Genomic DNA, 5,446 nt, shown 5'->3' with positions numbered 1-5,446 from the left:
AACACCTATGTTTTGATACATTATGTGATGGAACACCACCAGAAAAAGGCTCTAGATCACGAATTTTCTTATGCCTGAAAAATGGTAGACAAACTAATTGATACTTCATACTTTATCCCTCTATGATTTTGACTGTCTATAAAGTGATCTGTACCAAATGATTTGACAATAATATAGGAACATATCAATGTAGAGGATAGCCAGATGTTAATTGAGTCCATGTATATAAATTTTCTTTGAGGGCTATTCTAAAGTCACGTCTGAAAAAGTTTGTGCAAGATATGATGGTCCACCCACTGTATCAATTTCAAATCGGAACTATAATTTTTTATAGCCTTATTAAAGTCTTATTCATGCCCCATGGTGCTACCTCTTTTATTGCTTTAGCTATGAAATATTGTGAACATAGTGCAAATGGGCACTAGCTATGGCTAACTTTCCTACTATCTGGACTTCCATATTGTTGATATTGTTATGTTTTTTCTTCCCTATCTGCTTGAAGGTTATAGCAGCATGAGTTGCTTGTAACCTTGGAAACAAAATGAAGCCTACTCTGCTTGGATTTTGGATCTTAAAAAATGGGAAGGTCAGTTTTAGTAGTTTTAATTTGCAATCATAGCATTTTGTGGTGTGAGATTTTGTGGCTCGAGATTGGATGATGAAAAAGTTTGGATTTAATCTAGGAAACGACACTTTAATACTGTGAAGATCGCTAGGCTGCTAGGTGATGGATTTGGCTCAACACCAGAGTTGAGTAAACGGAACTTCTTATGGGTGGTTAGCCAAATGCAGGCCATCATCGAGCGTTAACCTTGCTGGTATGGTTTACAACATCATATCATCTTATGATCTTGTTCAGTTTTCTTATCGCGATTTTAGCTTGAAAAAAGTAGCACCATGTGGCTATTTTTTGGAGACATGGAATTAATAATGATTATATGGCTTGTTTTCTCAGTGCTGGGTATTGAGCGATTAGTTGAATGGGTTTTCAAGTTGCTTTTTTTGTGCCCACAAAATGACTGTACTAAAAATAGATGCTCTTAAGATGTTGATTGATGCTCCCGAAAGCACATTTTATTTTATTTTAACCAAAGGAGAACCAAGTTGGCAGCTGTCTCCCACTACGATACTATTTTTTGGGTTAAAAGTATAGAACCGTCGTGATTCGAAAAAAGTTACAGTTGAGACTCTTGAGACATAGATATAAAAACCAATATGCCTCGCATCTGACATGATTGGCATGACCATTACTCATAAAAACAACTGAAATAAATTCTCCACTCCAATCTAATCAGAATACTAGATCTTCATAAGAAGAGCATGGTGTTTTTTGCTTTTTTGTGTGCCCACAAAATGACCGGACTAAAAGTAGTTGCTCTTAAGCTGTTGGTTGATTCTCCTAAAAGCAGATTTTATTTTACTTTAACCAAAGGAGAACCAAGTTGGCTGCCGTCTCCCACTGTGGCACTATTTTTTGGGTTAAAAGTATAGCACCATCGTGAGTTGAAACTCTTGAGACATAGAGATAAAAACCAATAAACCTCACATCCGACTTGATTAGCATGACCATTACTCATCAAAAATAGTTGAAATAAATTCTTCACTCCAATATAATCCAAATACCAGATCTTCATAAGAAGAGCATGACAATGACATTGTTTTGGCAATCAGTTCATGGTTACACGACACTGCTATGACAGACTTATTTTGAAACATAGAACAATGCTTTTCAACATTATTATACAATCAAGATCCTAACTTTTCCGGGGGGGGGGGGTTGCAACAATGGAGAGTGGAGACAACATGGAGACCTGAGCTAAGCTTATCCCTCAAAAGATCATACACCATTCTGTGACGCTTCACAAGGTTCCGCACGTCAAATTTTGGTGAAACTGCCTTGTTGTTGTCTTCATATCTAGGGCACTGGCCTCCCATGTAGACTGCAGTTTTTGTCAAAAATGATTTTTTTGGAATAAGTAGGCATTATATCCTTCAAGATTTTTTATATGGAAATCCTAAATTGTGGGCATATTGATTTTTACTCTATTTCTTAATGTAAAGTTGTAAACTTGAATCACCTAGAAGGAACCGTGTTAAGATGAAATAAGCAACTATGTCTTTTCTTCTGGAAAGATAAAAGGTGTTTATCTTTGAAAGCTAGAAAGGTAGCTTTCTATTATGTCACATCAGTCTAAACCAGAATTTAATTATTTTTTATAATGCACGTGCAATGAGATAAAACCAAACCACCTTATAATTTGGAATAGAGACTTAACATTTTGTTGGCTGGGACATTGGGCTATATTTTGCAGCCTCCTCACTTGGCACAGATAACTTCATTTGTTTTCCAGAGATTGTATTAATACTTTGCAGGAATAAACATTGTGTCTTGTTATCCATTGCAATATACAACACTTAAGCCCTTGGCTGATAGAGTGATTGTAAAGATTAACTTTTCCGAGGAGAAGACAACTGGTGGAATTTTGCTTCCAACGACTGCTCAGTCTAGACCTCAGGGTGGCAAGGTAGTTGCTGTTGGAAAAGGAATGATAATTGGGGACAATAAAGTTGATGTCAACATTTAGGTATATTCTTTGCGAACATGTAAGATCTTAGCCATTTTTAATACAAATTTATATGTGGGTACATATTCCCATGTGAGCATGGGTGTTCTGTGATGATTGCCAAAAGTGGTGGTGCATGCCTGTTGAACTGATGTGACTGGAGAAACAAATTGCAGCTCGTATTAAATTGCCTCCTTATTATTTTAGTTGTCAGTTTAAATTATTGCACCATCGTGCATGTCCAATTGAGATATAGTATACTGCTATGCTCTTCACTAGGTCTGCATGGTCTGTCTTAGATACTCTCATGTTCCTCGTTAAACATAACCTCATATAGCTACATGGGTCACTACAGTTTAATGAGTTTTCTCCGTTCACTTTGTGTTATTTTGTACAGATTAAAGTGTAACTTGGGTCCTTGAACTTTAGGTCCTCTTTTTAAATGATTCACTCTAGAGCAACCAATTTAAATGTATAAGGACCCAGATCCTCATTGAATTTGGACTTAGATGAGAACCTGGAGAAAAATTAAGGATGGAGTGCATTTTACTCTAATATTTCTGGTGCGCATGAAATAAATCAATCTTGATATTTCTTTGGTCAGGCAAATGTGAATCTGCATGTTAATGGTTATCTTCTCGCTAGCTTAGTATCATGTTCCAGTTTTGTCAATCATTTTCACATGTTCATATATTTATGTCATATAAACAAGTCGACCCTATTACTTTGCTTGTTACCTAATTGTAGGTACCATAAACGGATTATGGTGCCCTTATGGTTCTTTTGCACTGAAGCATCTACATTGATCATTCTAGAGAGTTCAATTTTCATTTTTTCCTTAGCTAATCTAATATGCATTTTGGTATTGGTTATGCTTCCTTTTGTTGTATTATAAACTGCTATTTTTGTTGCAATTTCTCATTTAACTAGAGTTTTGTTGAATGTTTTTTGAAAGCAGTAATAACTATAAGCTCTCTGTGAGCCAATTCTTGAGATGATGTCCAACATGTTCATTTAAGTGGTGCCTAAGTTGGTGTCAGAAATACGTCAAGGAAAAATGTCGAACAACAAATCAGAAGATAAATTCAAGAACTGGTTGCTTCAACAAGAGTCTGTCCATGAGGATGGCATGCAACATTACTTGCCCTTCGATTGAGATAGGTGGCTACGGTGATGCTTTGTTGAACCTGATATACGCATCTCCATCAAGCCAGTTCGAAGAGCTCAGTTTAGAATGTGAGCTAGATGCTACAGGCAATCATCTAGAGTGAAGGATGCTCAAGTTCACGGCTCACCTATACCTGAGAGTAATGGAAGATTATCGATAGCTGCTCAGACTAAAATGATGTCCACAGTCTCAGAAGATGCAATTCTCGTTGGCTCATCTTTCAGGTGGAAGTGCAAGCTGACTTATTTTATTACCATGAAGCCTGAAGATGTGTATGATATGGTTTTAATTACAAAGATGCATACTACTAAAATTAAGAAACTTCTAATTTAAATTGTTATACCTCCACATTTGTTCCACTTGGTACCTATTGTAAATTTTAAAGGCTAATTCAAAAGTTTTTTTTGTAGATACCAAAGTAGCCTTGGTAACAACAATAAGAGGGTTGGGCTTTTTGATATGGGTGATGGAAGTAGTGAGCCTGCTGCTGAGGACAACAATCAAATGCATCAGGTGAAATTAGTTTCTAACTTCATCACAAGCTCACGATTGAAAATCTTGTATTGGTCTATAAAACTTCAAGCATGTCAAAGCTAATATCCTTGACATTAACTTATGATATTTTAAAACATTAGAGCTGCTACTGCTAGGTTGCACTGATTTCCTTCTGCCTTGCTCCTTGCCTTGAGTTGATAAGCCATGATATATCACACAAAAGTAGTTGTAGAAGATCAACACAAAGTAATATAAAAGCAAAATAAGACAATAAATTAGGCCATTCATTGTCAATTTCTCCCAGGTACATTTCTCAGAGTCGCCTCTTAGTTTTGCAACTTGTTTCGGCTGAAGGAGTGATACCTCTAGCAACTAAACAACACTGCTAACAACCCTATTGGGTTTTACTATTCCCTATCCCTTAGCGACTTGTTTCGGCTAGCGAGCGGGTGCGGAAGAAGGAAGGGAGAGGCGCTTGGTTGAGCCGGACCAGACGACAGGACACCGCCGGGGGTTCGCTGCAACGCAGCGACGGCTTCCGCAGCTTCTCAGGCCAAGGTAAGCTCTCAAGCGAATTTGTCGCTGCAATATGTTAGTGAATTTGTCGCTAAAACCTAAAATGAACTGTCTTCTTTTCAATGCATCCCCTAATATAACTTTTAGACGACATATGTTAAGTAATACAATACCGAGCTTGTGTGTATTGGGGTTTTTTATTCCGGTATAAAGTTTATATGCACTCCTGGTCCTGGAGAAGGTGCTCGCCAAGTTCCTCGTCATGTACCCTAACTACGCGTCCGCCTCAGACGTGGGCAGCCTCCACGACGATGAGTACCCGCACATGGACAAGGTATGCCTCCACTGCGGCTTTAGCCTCTTCTCCTACCTCCAAAGTTACAACTCTGCTGACTCGTCAGCTGCATTCACGCTCTTAGAAATCATCGCCAACCTCATCAACCATGCACTCTATGACACCGCTGATAAGGGCACAATGGAGCACATCAAGAACTGCCTTCAACCTGAATTTGCTACCTGGCCATGCACTAGGGCCTAGAAGAAATATGTATTTAGGAAATAAAAAACCAGTTGTCCATCAGCCCCTCACAAAGGTGCATTATGCAAGTATATTAATATGGTCCCTTTCTATGCTCATATATGCCCAGGTAATTAATAAATAGTACACACATATCTCTTCCTGATGGTACACAATGTGCCTTCC

The 5,446-nt window shown here is 38.0% G+C and overlaps 1 long non-coding RNA gene across 1 annotated transcript; it reads left to right on the top strand.

Annotated features, from left to right (window-relative positions):
• Positions 1-2,186: 2,186 nt before the first annotated feature.
• On the top strand, positions 2,187-4,319 carry LOC118476334 (uncharacterized). Its single transcript, XR_004856290.1, has 3 exons — positions 2,187-2,585; positions 3,523-3,956; positions 4,143-4,319. It is a non-coding gene; the product is annotated as an uncharacterized lncRNA (long non-coding RNA).
• Positions 4,320-5,446: the final 1,127 nt, after the last annotated feature.

The sequence above is a fragment of the Zea mays genome, chromosome 2, assembly GCF_902167145.1.
Source record: "Zea mays cultivar B73 chromosome 2, Zm-B73-REFERENCE-NAM-5.0, whole genome shotgun sequence".
NCBI lineage: Eukaryota > Viridiplantae > Streptophyta > Magnoliopsida > Poales > Poaceae > Zea > Zea mays.
The sequence above is the reverse complement of the archived record's forward strand: the minus strand, read 5'-3'. Positions and strand labels throughout refer to the sequence as shown.